The following is a 20921-nucleotide window of genomic DNA, read 5'->3' on the forward strand; positions in this document are numbered from 1 at the left end:
GAGGACTGATTTTTTTTACCTTTCTCAATTTTCTCCTGTTTGTGATATTAAAACAGTATGTTGTTAAAATATTATGAGGTGCGAAAGTTACACTCTCCTACATGCAGAGTCACCCCAACAGCTGCATTTCCTGTGTTTGCTGACACCTGGCTAAACCAAACTGGTATCAGAGAGCTTCATTCACCTCTGCTTAGAATACTAATCAGGAATGTCTACCAAGCATGCTCAGCAATCTTTTTCAGTTGCTTATAACTTTATGGTTCAATTAAATTTCAGACTTGGTAGAGGCATGGGGCCTGATCAAATGCTCAGTTAAGTCAGCTGAAGTCTCTCTACTGACATTAATAGGGATCGGATCAGGCGCATATTTCTTACATTTAACTATTTACCAGCCAATTTTTTAAATTCAGTCATTCTTGAATCAAAAGTAATAAGATTAACAAAAGTGAAAAAGTACTTTCTCTCAATTTAAACTGAAGTGTGGCTGAAAGATTTTGTATACGGGGGGAAAATAAAATAAAAATTAAATCACGTGGAAAACTACTGCCTAAAAGGTGAACACAAATGATAAGAGACTCTTTTTTCAGTCTTAACTATAATAATAGATTCATAGATATGAGGAGCGGGAAGGGACCGCAAGAGGTTATCTAGTTCTACCCCATGCTGAGACAGGACCAAAGCAACTATTATAGTACTGTTATGCTGAGAGGTACTAGTGGCATGAAACACAAACCCCTTTCAGATTGTGTATGAACACACCCTTTAATTAACATAATTGTGAGGATAAATTATTCACAAAGTGCTCCCTCTCCTGCCCTATGATACAAAAGGATAGTGAACTCACCCAGGACTTTGGACTCAGTGGATGAAGGGGTGTGGCTGAGTATTGTAGGTTGGTAGGATGGCAGAACAGACAGAAACTGAGACCAGACAAGAAGAGGGAGAGGCAGAGGCAAAGGTAAAAGGCAAGAAAGCTAAGCAAAAACTGGTGAGTTCAGTGTGACTCTGGAAAAAGCTAGAGAGTGAGCTTTTGCATGTGTTGGGTAGAGAAGCTTCAGGTAGTAAGCTAAGAAACTGCTGTGACGGGATCCCCAGCCTGGGACTGTGGGATTGCTGTGTCCCTTTAACTCTCTCCAGCCTGGGCTGTCTCTCACAGTGCCTTGCTAGTGACCAGCAGCAAACCCCTTCAGGTGCTGTTATCACGCAGCACAAAAGCATGTGGAGCCCCACACCCAGCTATATTGCATGAATGCTCCTGGAGCCATTCATGAATCACACAGAGAAAGGCACCAGCCAAATCCTCCCAGCACCATACCTCAGGGCTATATCATCTTGCACTGCTTAAAATGGGCAGTGCAGATTTATTAATTGGTTCACCACTTCAACAATGGAAAGTGGCTATACACCAGCCTTTGTCAAACCTGACCAGATTTGCCACACACTTCATACAAACTCACTGGTAAAGATAAACCATTAAACGAATGTATTGACTATAAAAGATTTTAAGTGATAGGCAAAAAGTCAGAGTTAGTTACCAAAAGAAATAAAATATAATCACGCAGTCTTAACTCTCAACCCTATTAGACTGGACAACATCTAGATTAAGTAGTTTTTCTCATCCCACTGGATATTGCAGTCCTTAATATACAGGTTTGGCCCAGGTTTAAGGAACAATCTCCTCTGTTGGAGTTTTGTTTTCCTTTCAGTGTTTTAATTGCTTGCAGAGTAGGTGGGGGCAGAAGAAAAGGCCAAGCCTGGCCCCCATGTTCAGTTTTATACCCTCAGTACATGAGGTTGTAGAACAGAAGTCCAGGCATGTCTGGGGGACGTTGCTGAGTCTCCAGGCAAAGTTGAGCAATCCCCCTGGTGTGGCCTCATGCAGGTGAATCATTGCATTGTAGTTCCCTTGCTGGACAATGGCTGTTAGTGGGTTGTTTCCCACCCCACCCAGGCATTGGTTACTTTCCTTACTGTTGCATCTGGGGAACTAATATCTGGCTGATTCCCCAACTTACAGCATGTTTTAGTGACAACCATACAACGCAATTCTCATAACTTCACATGCATTAATGATATACATATATGGGCAGAGAATATATAAAGCATGCTTTGTAAGGTAATATCACAATTATATACAGATGAGGAATATGGGGGGTTACAGGGTGCTCCCTCAAGATACAGAATGTCACAACTGCTTATTTTGATCATGGTTCTTTCTACATTTGGAGAATGTATGTTCCTTATAAATAAACCAGATTGTATCAAAAGAGATACCAAACTCCAACATTTTCTACTTCTATGTGGAACATCCCCAGACCCCAAACTTTGACTAGCTTATAACAACCAACATATAGCACCTTTCCCCCCTCTGACGAATGCAAGTAGGAAAGGAGGGTAGAACTACTGCAGCATGAAACTGCCACTGTAAGCTACATTCAGAATCTTAACATGTAGGCCCCACCCCTTCCCTACAGTATGTAGGTTGTCCTATTAAAAGGAACTGTCTGTTCCAGTAGCCTGACAACTCTTTTCTTCAGCACTTCACTGAACCACAGGCAATTGCTGATTTTAGTTGCCAGAACTGTATCTCAAATTAATAAGAAAAGATCCAGTTATACAGGCATATTGCATGTCTTGGTTCTGCAGCTCATTATAGTGCATTCATTCTTATTTAGGAATAAGTGTTTCATTATATTGTTGTACAGTGTTTTAGAAACAGTAGTTTCTAAATGGCTGACCTCTCAATTTTCCATCTTTATAGTGTGCAGTTAATGAGGATGGTTGTGGAAGCCCTTACCTAACATCTGCTAGTGGTAATAGAAAATCTTATAGCCACTGTGTTGGCAATTTTTATGGTATCCCTTCATCATTTTAAGTATAAAACTAAATCTCTCCTCTACACTGTGACTGTTTTAAGGAAATGAGTTCCTACAGCAGAATTATGTCCTGGGTGTGTAAAAGAGATCTACAGATTTTGACTCAGTTTACAGATCCACAGGTCAAGATGCAGATGACAGTTTACACTTGCTTCTCCTGGTCTCTGTAATGGAGCCATCTGTGGAGGTTATACCACCTATTAGGCTGGAAACTCTAGCAGGAAGAGAGATGGGGGGCAGATCCAAAGACACCCACACAACATGATGCAAGAGAAACATTGAGACATGACATGAGAATAAGGGGAAGTAGAAGTTAAAAAACAACATATTTAACCAAACAAAATACTTTTACACAGGTCCAAATTAATCAGTGGACCTCACTGCACCAAGATGGGGCAAAGATTGTAGCAGGACATTTTTTAAAAATACTAGTTATTTAGAGGGCTAGGACTATTCACAGTTATGCAAAGCCAAGGTAAAAGGCTCAGGAATATAAACCCTGACACTTCTGGACATTAAGCAACTATTTACTGGCTGGATCAATAAATCGCTTCTTCAGCATGTACCATAGCAGGTCAACATATACAAAAAGGCTTTGACCATGGAATTCTGGAAAAAAAATAAACCCCTCTTCCTCAAGGTTTTGTCCTGCCAAGTGTACCTGCTAAGAATGTAACTTCTTCCCCAAACTGGTAGTGAATCTCACAGCTTATGCCAAAGTTTTCCATCATTTTGGAAAAACCTACCCAAACCCTCTAACTCTCTCCACAGTATTTCCTCTACTGAAGGCAGTTTATATCCTGCCCTCTTTCCCAGGATTCCCTCTGGCTGAGTGAGAGAGAGGAGAGCCTGTCCTTGCTCCTTCTTCAGGGATCTACTTTCAAATCCTAGCTAGAATTAGCAGCCTCAGTCTGCCATCCGCTACCTTGCAACTACTTCCACTGTCTCAGCAGTTGCTTTCCATATTCACATTTGCAGGGAAGCCTCTGGAGACTTTACCCCTTGCTCTTAAAGGGACAGTATATATTTGCAGGCATGTTATTGCATAAGGTTTTCATTAACTTCTGTTGCTCCTTTTAGAGGAGTTTCCCCTTCCCCACCCTGTTTTGCCCATCAGAAGAGGCTCTTTCTCATGGTTTGAAAGAAGAAGGAGCCAAGAGTTGTGTAGAAACCCATTGGCTTCCATGCAACAGAAGGGGCTGAAGGCAGCTGTCCGTCAGGCTGAACAGATTATGGAAAGAAGGATAAATGAATCGTACAGATTATTGTCAGATGGTTCCCTTATGAATTAAGTTCATACAGTTGTGGCCTAATCAGACCACATCCCTTGTGTCTTGTCTTTCTTCCTGCACATCTGGAACAATTTCTGTTATTCCCTTTTCCTTTAGCAACCCTGGCATTTCCACACAGAGAGCTTGTCTCCTGGGAGTTAGCTCACAGCACAGCCCCTATGTGGTCTCCTGGGACTTGTATGCTTCAGAAAGCTCTACATATTTTCAACAGGCTGGACCAATAATGGTGGAAAAAAGCATGCCTTCTTTTGTTGTTCAACCACTTTACTTGTATAATGATGTGAAATGATGAAAAGGGCTTTGGGTATCAGTTTGATTTTTTGTCCACTGAGCTGAATGACTTCATCAGAATACTTTTTAAATGAAGCCCAAAATGGAAAAAAAAAAAAAAAAGGAATATTGAATTCTGAAAAGTAAAAGTTTGAAAACCTGAAAGAAGGTCTCTGACTGTGATTGGGACAGGGTGCACTGATGAGAACAGACGCTCTCAATGACCATGTTCTATGCAATTTCTGACCTCAGACAAGCCCAGCACTGTTATGGAAATAAAGATAAATTATTCTAGCTATCTTTGTTGCAGTCTGATGTGCAACATCAAGGATCATCTTTCATGAGTTTTGATGGCTTTTATGTTTATTACCACTTGATAACTGAGAACTGTAGCACACTAGAACAAGAACATCATAATATTTACAATAATTACCTATATGAAAACGTTTGTTTGAAGCTCAACTTTACTGGGGATTATGACTTTTTGGATTCAGTATTTTATATTGGAGCTAAGTCTATTTCATCTGAAAAATAGCCCAGCTGGCCATCAACTGATGTACAGTAATGTAGAGTAGTAAAGAGCTGAACATTTTACACTGAGAAGAAAACTTGAATATAAGCACTAAAGTAAAATATTGCAAATCTCTGTGGGAGGGAATGTAGTATAGCTGCATCCAAGAATCCCGTAGGGATTGGTGTGACATTGGTATCTGCTATGAAGCAGAGCTGTAGGAGCTTAGAAAAAAACCTTCCTGGTGAGCAAAAGCTCTTTAATAAAATACAATTCTCAAAGCTATTAACTAAAGAGAGTATAATTAAAGATACATGCTGTTAATCTAAAATATATCCAGCCTTTTTATATGCACAGTATGTCAAAGTGGGAACCAGCATATTTTAAAGTGATAGGTTAAAAAAAAAAACACTCAACTTTTCGCCTCATGCACCCCAGCCTAAACTGTAGGATTCCAATACTTAGGCTCACTTTGAAATGTAATAAACACATTTAAAAATGTCTTGCTCTGTCTATGCCCCCTAGCCAGACCTTTTCTCTGTATTCTCCTGTTTGAACCATGGGGATTTGTAAGAGCAAAAATAGTGGGCCTGATTCTCTCTAAATTATACAGCTAAGAATCAAGAGTAACTCTATTGAAACAAGTGTAAAAACAGTGGTAGTGAGAAGAGAAACACGCTCCATCAGATTGTGAATCAATAAATAGTATTTCTAATCATTCAAGTTAAAAGGCAGATGAGCAAAAAAAATGTGTTGACAATTTATTAATGTCAAGTTGATTTGGTGCCAGTGTCCTATCCATATTGCAATTCAGTAGTTATCACTAGAACTACTCCTTTTGTTGTTGTTTACTTTTGAAGTTTATCAGATGTTTGGCAGCAAGGCATATTAACTCTTTAGAGCAGTAAGGAGGAGAGCATGTTGATAAAAACAAAACAGATATGGGGCAAAATTCTCTTCTTGTGTTTACCCAACTCTATTCTACAACCCTCCTATACATGCTCTTTCTGACATACATATGTAGAACCCAACATGTTGCACATTTATGTTAGGGTGCTTAGAGTACTGGAACTGAAATATACTGTGTAGATCTGAGAGAAGAATTTAGCCTGTGGAATGGAAGGCAACACCCATGCTGAAAGAGAATTGTGGAAAGCCACTTGAATAAAAGGGGAAATTGTCCTTGATCACAGGGCCAAGGGTAGACCATTAAGACAGAAAAATTCACCCAGGGGCTCAGCTTTCTATTCTATTCTATTCTACAGAGGTTCTTATGCCATCCTCATCACCATAGTATATGAGCACTTTACAACAGTGCATTAAACAATATGGCTAACATCCATCATATATTTCTCTCACCCTCTCCCTAGGGAGAGAATCGTCTGTGTAGTGGAGTGTTTGGTTTTTGTAGAGATTTTTTGTTTTATTTTGTTATGTCTTGTTTTATTTGCTTGGCAAATGTGTACACTGCTGCATGTTTATGTTAGAGAAGGCAAAACTGAAAAATTGCACTTGGAGTGGAAGGTGGTGAGGTCTGCGGTAATTTTCCATTCTTGTGGGAATTCCACTGTCTTGGGCCAGCCTGTAGATGCCTCTGTCTTCTGCCCACATGAGCTTTATCCTGCTGGTAGAAGGTTCTATTGTGCCAGAGGACTGGAATTGTTGACCACTGACTTCATCCCAAAGCTTTAGTTGATCTTTTTGATATCCTTGGTCCAGGACATTGAGCACTGTTAAGACTGGGACTGAGACCTTGAATTTGACTCAATATTCTATAGGAAGCCAGTGCAGAGAGGGGAGGACAGGTCTGATAGGCTTGGGATAGCCTGCACTGCTGAGAAGAAGCACTGCAACATTCTGTATGAGTTAGAGTTTCCTAAAGGCTTGGATTCATGTCCAGATATACTGTATTGCTGTAGTCCAGCTGGGAGATAACAAAGGTGTGTATAACCAAGGCCATGTCATTGGCCACCAGGATGGGAGACAGTTTGCAAGCAAATCAGAGATGGTAGAAAGTATTACTCATAGATACTGCTGTGTAAGAGCTTAGTGTCAGCAAAGAACCCAAGAGTACTTCTAAACTACAGACAGAATTAACCACTTGTGGGTGTGTACCTTCAACCAAAAGAGACTACACTGTGGGCTGCTTTTTCTTCAAATTCTTCAGAGTGATTTCCTCCGTTCATCAACATAACCTCTATATTGCTTAGATTAAGCATCAAACAGCCATTTTTTTGTCTATGATCTGATCTTTTCCAAGCACTGGGTTATCTGATGGTGGTGATATGGTTTTATGTAATGAAGGATAGGTAGAACTGTGTGACATCTGCATATGACACAACATTCAACTGTGTATCTCATTCTCAACTGATGCAATCATTGTCACTTACTAAAATGTCAGAACACCTACAGGAAATCAGCTGTAGGATGAAGAGCAGCTTGCTCAAGGCAAGACAGAAGGTATGGTGGTTGGAAAAGGGAAACATTTTGAAGTAGTAGCTGCAATGTTAGTTCCATCTTCCATTGAAAGCATACTGTCCCCATTTGTCAGATTGGTGTGTAGCCTCAACGTCCTCTAGGACTCTTTACTAAGCTTTGAGGACCAGGTAGGATCAATATCTAAAAAAATACCTTCTTTCAAATCCAGCTTGCTCGGAAACTTTGTCCCTTCCTCCAAGATCTGGCCAGAGTTATCCATACGTTTTCTTTTCCTAGATGACTACTATCCATCACTGTGTCTAAAGTATATGTGAAGACAATGCATAAGCTCCAGCTGGTTCAGAATGTGGTCGCCCACCTTCTCTATAGCGTAGGCCAGCATGAGCACAATAGGCTCATTCTCAAGTCCACCCACTGACTGTCAGTCAGTTTCTGATGCCAGTGTAAGGCTTTGATCCTCATTTTCAAAGCAATGAATGGATCAAGCCTCATATATGTTCAAGACTGAATTTTGATCTATCAAGCACCATCTGTGCTTCTCTGGGACAACACGGATCTCAAAACCGAAGATAAAGTGTATGGGTGCTGGGAATAGAGCATTCTTGGTCAAGGGAATCCAGCTATAGAAGTAACTTCGAAGAGATTATGTAAATCCAGGGTTGAATCATCTTTAGTAAACACTGCAAAACCTTGCTCTTTGAAAAAGCCTTTCCACCATAAGAATGAGACTCTCAATGTTGACATCCCCGACAATCCAATAAGCTCCTACCAAATAACCCAAAGAGAGAGAGAGAATTAATAGAATTTTAAACATCAAAACCAAAAATTGTACCCAGCAGAGATTTTATTTCTAAAAGGGAGAAGTGTCAGAGACTCTATGAAACCTATTTGTGACTTCGCTATTGCTATTGATTTTACATGGAAGATGCCCAGATACTACGGTGATAGGCAGTAGTATAAAATCATGAAATAGATAAATAGATAGATATTTCTGGCAGCTAAGTCCATGTCATCTTACCATTTTACTTAGTGGCTGCATGTTGATGTTGAATAGGACCAGAGAGAGAATTGATCCTGATGGAGGAGATTCAGTTTTTCATCAATGATCTTTGGGTGCATCCCTGCAGGAAGGACATAAACCATTTTAGCACATTTCCCTGGACACCTTCCACCTTTTCAGACAGGACAGCAGTATATTATGTGCAACAATGTTGAATACTGCAGAGAGGTCCAGGAGGATGAGAATGGATTTTGTTCACTTATTCAGCATAATTTTCTCTGAAAATTTTTGATCAATTTTGCAAACTAAAAAAGAGAAAATGAGTGTGTTGTGGGGTGTACTACTATTTGATACTTATCAGAGTAACCCTACTACGTCCAGACATATGTGGTGATGTCCTCAGTATGTCAGCAAGTATCCATCAATCCCAGTAAAGCCGTTTCCATCCCATGTCCTGGCCTGAATCCTAATTGTGTTGAATCTATGATATTAATTTCAATTACATGAGTTTATATGAGAAATTCTGAGATGCTCTATTCTATTTCCTACGCACAGCACTGAAAATATTGCTTTGCCACCATTAACTGAAAATAGGGGAAGAACTAAAATAAAATGAACTAAATTGGTAAAAACAGGGTGGCAACAGCAGACCTTAACATTAAGATGCATAAATTAACAATTGGATACATATTAAAACAGATGAGGTAATGGTTTATAGTTTAATAGTTTTGGTCATTTGGTATGTGTAAAATGCTGGCACACAGCCAAGGAGAGTGAGCTAGCAGTTTCAGGTTAGCCTATGGCTAGTATGTTGGCAGGCAGACAAATAGACTGGGGCAAAGTAAAGGTCACTCCAACACTGCAGGGAAGGGTCAGTCAGGCATGCTCAGTCCAAAACTAGGTGAGGGTCACCAGACCATAATAGTAAACAGACCATAATACTAAGACTTGTTATGTAATAGCTTTGATTGACAGATTTAGTGGTTGTGATTGGTCTATAAGTATGGACCAATCAGAGAGAGTAATTGGAGGATAGAGTATGCTAATGTCAGGATTAGGAAACATGCCAATCTGAAGGGGTCCAGTGGATGGTAAAACTGAATAAAAGCCAGGCAGTCAGCAGGTAAAGGTCAGTAAGTCAAGAAAATTAGGAGCAGGAGAAGAAGGAGAAGTCAGAAGACAGAATCATAAGAAACAACTCCAGGGTCACAGCAGTAGCAGCAGCGGTGCTGCTGGAACAAAGCATAAAGGGACCCTGTCAAAGCAGAGGGAGAGAAGACTGTGGAGTGTAAGCATGCTAGCTATAGTGCAAAATATAGATAGAAATAGGAGTCTGTGTCTATATTCATGAGTATGTGTATGTATGTTTGGGTTAATAAAGATGTGTGTTTGGGTTGTGAATTTTACATTGCTTCATATGTATAAAGTTTAAAATTTAAGATTGCTGTCAGTGACTGCAAGTGACTGATCAGCGCATAGAGAATACAGCCGCTCAGTATTGCTCGAACTGTATATTTATGGTTTGGGTACTTTTAACCTGTACTCAAGAATTGTGCTAAAGGATTTCTGTTTATGTTTTGATCTATGTTAAAATTAATTGTATCGGAGAAGATTAGTTACACTAACTAAAGAAAATACTTCGTTTTGGAAGAATATGGCCTGGATGTCAATTAATTATGTCGGAGGGCTGTATCTGGGGTCCTCCCAAGGGTGGCAGTTCTAAGTTGTACTGTGAAGTTTTCATGCAAAGCCCTGGCAATTCATCGGGCGGTGGAGGGGGCAGATAAATGAGACAACTGAAGGGAACCGCTGGTAAACCCAAGAAGGCGTAATAGGTGAGTTATTGTGGGGGTGATCTGTTTTGGGGGGTAACATGGCTAGCTTCTCTATGAGCTTGCTAAGGAACAGAAGCTTTGATACCATGTGGCAGCTGGCTAGAACAAACATATCCATACTAATGTATTCTTCAATGTTGGTTGGACTACTTTATGTTTAAAGGAGGAAGGGAAGATTCCTTCCTGAATGAAGCACTGGCTATTTCAGTCATGAGTGGCACCAATTGTTCATGATCATCATCCACCAGTGAGGAAGGACATAGGTTAGATTTACAGGTCTTGAGTGGAGACTCCTGTAGGGTATCCAGTGCTTCCTGAGGAGTGAATGTATTGAACTCTGCGAATACAAAAACTATGTTTGTTGGCCATTGTAGGGGAAACAGATCTATGTTGTTTGAGAAACTTTCATGAATATGCACGATCTTTATAGCAGAGATGATTGATCTTCACAGCATTTGGTGCTTGGTTCAGTTGCAGGCTGTAGATACTCAGGATTGATGTAGTGGTTCATCACCCCAGAAAGCTCCTTAGGGAAAGACTTGGCAGGGCCTCTTCCTCGGGACACCTCCTCCTCCTGGGTTAAAGTGTGGTCAAAGCTTGAGGGTTCCTTCCATGGAGCACCAAATAGTCATATTACTAACAAAAGTTTCAATTTCTCCTTTTTTAGTTTGCAAACTTGCCTGAAAGCTTTTCAGAGTAAAATTCCATCACATTTAATCAAATCTGCAAAATCTGTTATTTTTCCAGTTTTGCAATCAGTTTTTCAGTCAAGTGTAAAAGAAGGCAAAGAAAGGAAACTTTTCCCATCTTTAATGGTGAGACAGTAAGCAGCTGAGTGCTCCTGTTCTCAGTGTAATAGAAAAGAGGATGGCAAACAGCAGAATCTCTAAGAAACACAGATTTTTACTGCAGGGTGAGCCTTGAACCATCACCCTGGAGTGATGAAGTAGGTGGTTTCTTCCTTTATTTTTAATCACATAGAACTTTTAAACAGAGACATGACATTGTAAAAAGGCAGGTGTCAGGCACTGGGAAAAAGAGACAGATTACCAAGTGGAATTGAAAAATGTCGTCCTCAGGCATGGCCAATGAGCAAATGGAATTAAACAATTAATCTTATATCTGCACAACCTGTAGCTGTGCCAGGGGTTGCAAACAAAGTAACATTAACTGACTGGAACAAAAATTGTGGACCCTTCCCCACTCACCATCTGTAACTAACATCCAAAAGGGCCCCCTTCCCCACCCCCAAATACTCAGACAGTTGACACTAAGACTTTAGGTTTTGTTTTGTTGAAAGCACAAAACAGACAGGGCCAAAATGGATCAGATCATCACCTGGTGTAAATAAGAATTGCTCCATTGACTTCAAAGGACAGTGACTAATTGACACCAGCTGAGCTTTGGCACAGTACATTTGCAAGGAGTGGAAATGAGGGCGGAATTTGATCCAGAGATTTTCCTCATACTTCCTTGTCCTTGCCTTGTGATACCTTTCATTTTCTCAGCCACTCTTCCAGAAATCACTGTTTTTTGCAGTTCTGTCAGATACTGCCCAGTCACATAACCACGTCCAAAGTAGTGTATCTGTAAATAATTCATTTCACATTTTCTTTTTAATCTGGGAAATAATGAATAATAAACAATGAATAATGAAACGTGAAAAATACTGAATTGGGCCCACTGTGTACAAGGTTCACTGAATTCATTATATTACATAGTAAGGAGTAGCGCTACAGTTTAAATTTATATAGACAAAATACTGTAAGCTCTAATGGCTTTGATCCTCTAAATAATGATTATGGCTTTTATGAGCCTTCAACTGGGCCCAGTTTTCATGTCTAATCTATATGAATGAGCTGCCATCTCTGTGAATCAGATCATTAGTAGAGATTTATACAGATAATATGATGATTTATTATGGTGCTATATAAGATCTCTAGGTGTAGTTGTTGCCTTGATTTCAGGCATGAGTGGTGTCAATGATTTGGTTGAACTAAATAATTTATCACAAGAAACAAAACAGATTGAGAAGCTGGGAAGTTTATTGTGAGTAAATTAATCTGATAAGAATAGATCAAATAAAGCCTTCATGCAAAGATTCTCCATTGCGGTAAAATAATCTGTTTAAATAAATTCAAGAAATAATACAGAAGATATCATTCAGTATATATGGAAATAAGGCAAGCTTTATCAATGAAAAAAGCTACTAAACATTGCATTGTCAGCTAATATTAAGTATGTTACAGTTGTTTATTGTTACATCAACCTAAGAATAAATACAGACTCAATCCTGCAATTAACTGCACGCGCGTGCATTCCTTTAGCCAATTGCAGGATCACATCCTAAATGCTTACAGTTTGCATCAGTGGTTAGCATCTGTGGGTATAGCTACACTGCATATATACCCAAAATAAAATGACTCAGGCTCACAGTTGTTGTGCTGTGGGGCTATGAAATTGCAGTGTGGATGTTCAGGCTTGGGCTGTAGCCCAGACCCGTGAGTGGGAACGGTGCCAGTGCCCAAGCTCCAGCCCAAGCCCAAATGCCTACATTGCAAATGTATAGTTCCGCAGCCTGAACCCTGCAAGCCCAAGTCAGCTGACATGGACCAGCTGTGGGTGTTTTATTGCAGTGTGGACAAACCTTGAGAGTGCCAGCTGTGGGCCTCAAGCAGTTAATAACGCTGGGCCCAGTACTGCATTACTTCCCAGGCAAAGTTTTCATTGACATCAATGGGAATTGTGTCTGGGTGAGGACAGAAGGACCGAGCCATTGATGCACAAAGGGATTTTCTTCTTTCTACTTTCTTCTTCCTCGAGAGCCCAATGTTGGTACAGGACTGGTCACTTTCCAGTGGGAGCAGGATTCCAGAAATATAAGCCTCATGAATAGAAAAAGCATTAGCACAGCACATTATATACCTTTGTGTTTCTTAAATTATACCTGTGAAATATACCATGGTTTAATGGGGCACATAGTTGGTATGTTACTCATTTTACATTAAAATGGGATGATTTACAGTTCCTGATTATCACTTAAATAATACAAGAGTCTTATAGCTTTGTTTTCTTTAAGCACAAGAATTCTCATGCATATTGGTCACCTAGAGAGAGAGAGAGAGAGAGAGAGAGTGGTAGAACCAGAATTGGTTGAGACTCTGATATACCATGCAGTTTAGGTGGGTAGGGGGCCTGGCTTTGCTTAGGTCAGACAGACATTATTAGTTGCAACTCTACTAAACAAAACAAAGCAAATATTCTGGTTCTGATTTCTTGCATTTCAGCATTATGGCACTACTATACAAAATCCACTTGAGGTATAATTCTCCGCTGTGCAGATGGCCACTGTTGTGATAACTGGGCCGACAAATTTACCCTAATTGTAAACTCAATTGGTGAAAAGTGGCTAAAGGTTCATGAATGGTCATGATAATCTGTTATATAAAACTATTTAAGAAAAAATGCCAGAAGAAGATAGAAAGACCAAATTAAGTTAAGCAGAAAGAGTCTACTGACTCAAGGACTGTGTTACGATTATGACTGGTTAAGAAGAGGAGCACAGTATTGGAAATCAAGCAATCATAATTGGTGTGTTAGAAATTAGGCCTAATTGGTGGACAAAATAACGAGAAGATGGATTATTCCACCCATCACCTGTTTGGGGCCCAAAAAGAGACTTTGGGAAGAACAGTTTAAGAACTATTGCCATCACCATGGCTGCAGGAAGGATTGTTGCCATGACACCAGACCTTGTTGGGGGGCAGATGCTTGACCATCATCACTTAATTGTCCGGGACCCCAAAATGATACATGTGAGATCCTTCCTTCTCCCCCGGGTGCTCATTTCTGCTGCATATCTGCCTCTTGTCCTATCTCTCTCTTTCTCTCGGCTTTTCACCTGACCCTGACATCAACTGTACTGCACAGCACCAGCACAGTGAAATGAGATGACCCGTCCAGCTCTGCACAGCTGGAGAAGGATCAGTGAATAAGAGGTACATGTCCAGACCAATCAGATGATGTCCCTAACCAGGTGAGCTGGGGTCCAGAGCAATAGTTGTTGTGGCCAACCTGCCAGCCCAAAGCATATTTCATGACAGTCCAGCTGTCCTGCATCATGAAAACATCAGCAAAAGCCATATTTCCTCCATCTTTATTATCTTACCACTTGCCTCCCTTTTGTGTTTCTTTGTTTTCTCTAAAGTGGGAAAGTGACTATTGTTTTAGAGTCGTAGACTTTAAGGTCAGAAGGGACCATTATGATCGTCTAGTCTGACCTCCTGCACAATGCAGGACACAGAATCTCATCCATCCACTCCCACAACAAACCCCTAACCTATGTCTGAGCCATTGAAGTCCTCAAATCATGGTTTAAAGACTTCAAGGTGCAGAGAATCGTCCAGCAAGTGACCTGTGCCCCACACTGCAGAGGAAGGCCTTTGTGCATCAAAAAACCCCAGGGCCTCTGCCAATTTGCCCTGGAGGAAAATTCCTTCCTGACCCCAAATATGGCAATCAGCTAAACCCTGAGCATGTGGGCAAGACTCACCATCCAGACACCCAGGAAAGAATTCTCTGTGATAACTCAGATCCCACCCCATCTAACATCCCATCACAGGCCACTGGGCATGTTTACTGCTAATAGTCAAAGATCAATTAATTGCCCAAATTAGCTATCCCATTATACCATCCTCTCCATAAAACTTATCAAGCTTAATCTTGAAGCCAGATATGTCCTTTGCCTTCACTGCTCCCCTTGGAAGAGACTTCAACCAATATTCACTATCTCCAGTAAGGACTTCAATAGATTTTAATTAAGTTTGTTTTGCATAAGCAATCAATTTCAATTGTAATGCTGTTTGCCTCATTTTGATTCCTTTTCTGAATATTAGAAATGTTTCATTGTTTTGTGACCTCTCAGACTAACCTCCTCACCCCCACCATTTTTTTTCCAGCCACACATTTAAAACATTTGCTCATATACAAAGCACTAACATTCTGCATTCCACCAATTTCTGTGTGGTGGGAATATTGGATGAGCTGGTATTCAAATAATCAACATTAAGAAATGGTTTATATCACCTGTAGTAGTGTCCATAAGGATCATTCTAAGCTGAAAGTTGGACAATTGTCCTTCCTGTTTCAATTGGCTCATCTATCATGATAATTACAAAGTACACATTAATCATATCTAACAGATACATTTGGACAAAATACAGTAATAGCTGGCCATATATGCCTTGTTGTAGCAACCTAACTAGATGCTCTATACTCATTCCTTCTCTCACATTCTCATGTCATATTTTAATTTATACTATCACTAATGTAAGCACAAATTTAATTTATATTATCTTTCCAAATGTAGTATACAATAGTATACTACAGTATATAATGTATATACAGTAGTATAATGTAGTATACAATAAAGCATATGTCTTAATATGCCCTATTAAGAAACCTAATAGCCAAATTTATATGCAATATACATTAGACTAACTACAGTGTATATATTCTCTTGCTTGATCTTAATACAGATTTTTTTGTGAAAAACAATACAGAGGTAAAAATAAATGTATTATAGTGATATTTGTTTTAATATATGCATAATTGTTGTGGCATTCAGACAATCAAATGATTACATTAATGAAACCACTTTATTTTAGTGGATGAGAGCATCTGAAAAAAAACATATGGGAATATATGATCAGTGGCAAAAAAGTTACTTCTCTTTGCCTGTATTTAATTGCTGAGTGTGCAGAACTTTATATTTGTCTAAAATCTGCTCCTGTTCAGCAGCTGTGTAATCTTTCATTTTAATTAAATCACTTTGAAAAGGAGCAGAGCAGAAGTCCACAGCACCCACCTGAGTACATGAATCAGGCCCATTATGATGTACAATGTGCTCATACACTCACATGCTCCTTATCTGATTCCATGGGATAACAAGAATTATCTGTAAGCACAAAACTCACTTGGCCCTAAGTCAATATGAATACATGAATTTTTGTAACCATTGCATTTATTTCTAGAGTACTGTGTAGTTTTACATCTCTCCTCAATATAATTATTACATCTATCCAGAGGTGCCTTGTGAAAGCTAAATAGGGCTGTATGGAAAGTGTTATCAAAACCAAATGATTTTTCCTCCACTATTTGTGGAAATATTCTTTAAAAGTACAGAAAGGCTTCTGAAGATCATCTTTTGCTATTAATGGATAAATAATTATGTTCAGGTTTACTGTTTGCTATTTAAAAAAAATGAATTAGCTCATTATGGAAAAAAGAAGTCTTTAAAGTATCACTAGGTAAATGATGCAAACACATTATGGAAATATTCATCTTTATTTTTAAATAAATTTGCTTAGATTGTGATTCCACAATTGTGCACATATTCTAGCAGATACATTTGATGGTAGGAATATTCGTCCAAATAGCCCATTTTAAGCAAATATTATAGAATATTTGCAGAGTGTGAAAAGTGAATTACCAAACCCAAATTACACTCATCCAGACAGGGCAGAGAAATATACCCACATGACCAGCATGTCCAATTAAAACCAACTTACAAAGTCTGATTTTTGACCGTCAAATTCATGTAGAGAAATGCTTATGAACAATCTACAGCCTAAGAATTATTTGGTCAATGATTTCTAATAAAGACTACATTTGAGAAGAATTCAATCTATTCAGGGATGTTTCTCAAAAAGAAAAAGTGGAAAAAATATCAAATTATTCATTTCAAATGACTTTCCCATCACTATTAGAAAGCACATAAAAGGAAGAAAGATATGTGCGCTCTCTTCTGTCTCCTTTTTTTACTAGCAAGCAGTCCACACACTTCTAGACTTCTTGTTTTTTCTTTCGTTACTTGCTATCTTGAATACTTAAAAATAGTCATTAGGTCAGAGAGAGATTGAGAATGGCTCAATAGCCTACTGATTAGCACATTCTCCTGGGAGACCTAGATTCTTCCAGTTCCTGCTTCACTGAATATTTAAGTAATTTATTAAAAAGTGGAACAGCATGAACTGGAGAGATTAAGAGAGCTGTCCTAGAATACCCTATAGCCCAGTGGCACTCACCTAGAAGATAGGAGGCTTCAACTCCCTCCCGCAAATCAGGCAGGGTGAAGATTTGAACCAAGGTCTCCTCCCATCAAGAGTTAATGCACTACCTAGTGCAGTATGGGATGGGTGGGTATGGCCCAGCTACCTCCTCCTGTAATCTATGCAGAACCTGATCTGGTAGGCATGTTCTTAGCTGCCTCCAAACATAGCTGCTGGATTGGTCCCCACAGGGAAAATAAGTGGGAGAACAGCTAGTTTGAGTAAGACTGCACCACACCTTTAAGGGGGTGCGAGGGGGATTTGTCTGCTTGGCCGAATGAAAGTGCTTTATGGCTGGGAGGTGGGAGGATGAGAGGAAAACTGCTGCAAAAAGGAGACTAGGGGCCAGCATGATGACACTGACTCATCCCCAGGGAACTGGATGGGCAGGAGAGTTTAAAAGTGGCACCCCTGTGCCTGATGCCCCCTTTTACATGGTGCAGGCTGAAGCAGCATTCACCCTCCCTCCCTTTAGGTGGTCAAATACCAGATTTGGTCAAGACCTGCTGTGGGCATTGCGCTGGCTGCCCCTTTTGTAGCAGGGTTGTGAAGGAATTTTTCCCTTACCACCAGATTGGCCTAGGTGGAGTTGGGGTATTTTGCCTTCCCCACAGTGTGTTAGGGTAGGGCTTTGTTGAGGTGTGGCATGAAGGGCAGTAGGCTATATGTCACAACTCATTTTGTAAGTTGTGCAGGTACTCCATAGGAAAGGTATATTGTGACCGGATAAACAGTTTGGAAAAGGTCTTTAAAAGGAGGTGTTTGTTAAAGGAACGAATGGGAGGGTGGGGAGATTTGGAGGCTCCTATGAATGGTACATGAGGGAGCCAAACCCCCTTTCTTATAGCCTGTTTTAGCCCTCCTACAATGGGGGGGGGGGGGGGGTGGATGGTAAGGTCCTAGCAATGGATTGGCTGGGGGGACCTGGATGGAAAAAGAGGGGGAGCTGGTGGAATCCTTCCAGGTAATTACGGAATAAACATGGGGTTATCTGCACTGTACACTTTTATCTGCCAGGTAGTCCCAGACATCTAATAATAAAGTTGCAGACTGAGTAAACCCATATCAAATGTCTCCTGTTCTTTCAGTACAGCTGGACAATCATGCCTTGGTTCTGGCACTGAGCAGCTCAGTGGCATTAGGATTTAGGAAGATTTGCACATGACCACTGGAAGAAATATAGGTGCCTAGGGAACTTATACTGGTGTAAATGTAGATGCCTACAGGGTTGGGCGGCAGCTGAGCAGGTGTTTTGAGGATATACATTTTGGACTTAGGTTGCCTAAGGTGGCAGACAGACACCTAAATCCCTTTGTGGATCTAGTCGTAGCAAATTCCATTCTGTAAAAGGAAGAAAAGGTTTAAATCCATAAGAATGTTGCCTTGCATGGAATTGATCCCATGAATATACAGGGTTGCTGCGTCTTTAAAGGTTAGGAGCCAAATCCTTCTATCCTTATACAGGCAAATCATCCACTGATTTCAGTGGGAGTGCTGCCTGAATAAGGACTAATAGGCCCAGTCTGGCTCCTAGCAAAGTCAACAATATACAGGATTAGGGACTAAGTAAAGATTGCACTAACAGGAATGAGATCAGTAATGGTTAATATGTTGTATATTGGGTTTTACATTGGAAAACTTTAAACTTCAAATATAATCAATGTTTTTGGAAAGTTAATTAGCTAGGTAAGGTCATAACTTAAGTGAAAAGGTGTTGCCCACTACACCCTGGCCAAATTCCAAGCTAGATAATTAATTCCTCACTACCAAAATTTTCCCTTGTAGTTTCAGTTGAAGAAGTTATTCTTCTCATCTCTTAATAATGGTAATGTAGCATTGCTGGAATAAAAAGGCTGTTATTTTGCACCCAGAGGTAACCACATTTCAATGATGTGTGAATGATCCCTATATAAAATACAATGTGCAAAGTTCTTTGGTAGCTTTCAAGATAAATGGGGCTATATTAATATGAATTATTTATTGTTATAATTAACTTAGGGTTGTACATTTTGAGATGACATTATAAAATGTTGAGAGATTTTAATAGGATTCTACGTGGATTTGTAGGTGTTTACACTATCTCCAGTAAATTTTCTTCTGGACTAGATTTATGATTTCTTTTTAGATTATCATTTGTAAATCTATAAAATTTATATTAATATTATAATATGCTACACAGTTACAGGAAAATAGTGCTTTAATAAATTACTATTATTTATTCACCATGGGCCAGGCGTTTTGTCTGGGTAAGTACTACAGCCTTTGTCCCTACAAATAAATTAATAATAATAATAATTTATATGTTTTATTTGGGGAAATTATGGCACAGCATCTTTGATGGACTCAAAAGAATGGTATTGGTAAGTAGGGATACCTTTTTTTGTTACTTTTCTTCAGCTTTTTAATTAGTAGTTTCTAAACTTGCCAGATATATTTTAGAGCTATTTGGCCAAATTCTGCCCTCACTATCATTGATAAAACTCCACTGGAGTTGTACAGTCACACAGGTGTAGCAGTGAAAAGTCTCCAATTTTGTCTGTACCTTTCAGATATTTTAAATTTATTGTTATGAGATTCAAACCAAAAACAAACCTGCCATTTCATGCAGTTTATTATACAACTAATTTATTATTTCAGAAAGAACTCAAGATTATTTCACCATCGAGCCTGATCCTGCAGCTCTTATTCAAACAGACATTGATTTCATTAACTGATGTTACTAGGAGATTTGATGGCAAAAACTGACGGGCTTGGAGGTCAACCAGACCTTTTGGTGGCACAGCACAGAATCTCACTCTGTACTAAAAAAGTGGAGTATATTCAGCAAAAGACAATAAAAATAACCAGTGGATTGAAGAGAAAAAATTATGAGGAAAGTACATATCGCTTGTATAAGAAATAGCTAATACTCTTAAAATATTTGAAGATTAATTATTTAATGTGGTATACTGATACATATGGGAGTGATGGTATGAAATTATGGGCTGAAAAAAACCTTATGAAAAATCCTCCTGACTTGTAATGCATTAGGCTAGGGAAAAGTCTCAGTAAGAGAGTGGAGAAAGTCCCCTTGCTTGCGACTTTTGTAAGAATATTGGCCAAAACAATAAACTATGTACTTCCCTGGCCTTGTATATATTTAAGGCACTTATCACCTAAATATATATGTTGAACATTTTATTGTAGTAATAAATAGTGCAGAAGGATGGATTGGATGATCTAAACAGATGTAACCCACACACCTCCTGATGTGGAGTTCTGTCCCATGTAGCGGCACTGAAACCACTTAAAGAGAGAGATAAAATGAGTCTGCTGTACAGCCTTAGCTAACAGCCAGTTGCCTTTTAACTCATTCTGTAAAGAGGCTCATGCATTAGGCTTCAGAGTTCCCAGGTTCAATCCCACCCACTGACAACCGGGGTCTGTCAGTGTTACAAGTGGGGGCTCGCTAGGGATTTCAACTGGGAAGACTCTGAAGCTCGGGACACGCTTCCTCAGCTAGGGAAATTATGTAATCCATACACCTCCTGGGTGTGGTGTTCTGCCCCATCTAATTGCACCCACACCACTTAGAGAGAGAGTTAAATGA

General features: G+C 39.6%; 1 long non-coding RNA gene across 1 annotated transcript; it reads left to right on the plus strand.

The window, feature by feature from the left end:
- The first annotated feature begins 830 nt into the window (after nt 1–830).
- LOC135983779 (uncharacterized) lies at nt 831–20424 on the plus strand. The gene is made up of 3 exons (XR_010601581.1): nt 831–988; nt 14154–14259; nt 19970–20424. It is a non-coding gene; the product is annotated as an uncharacterized LOC135983779 (long non-coding RNA).
- Nucleotides 20425–20921: the final 497 nt, after the last annotated feature.

This window comes from Chrysemys picta, chromosome 1, assembly GCF_011386835.1.
Source record: "Chrysemys picta bellii isolate R12L10 chromosome 1, ASM1138683v2, whole genome shotgun sequence".
NCBI lineage: Eukaryota > Metazoa > Chordata > Testudines > Emydidae > Chrysemys > Chrysemys picta.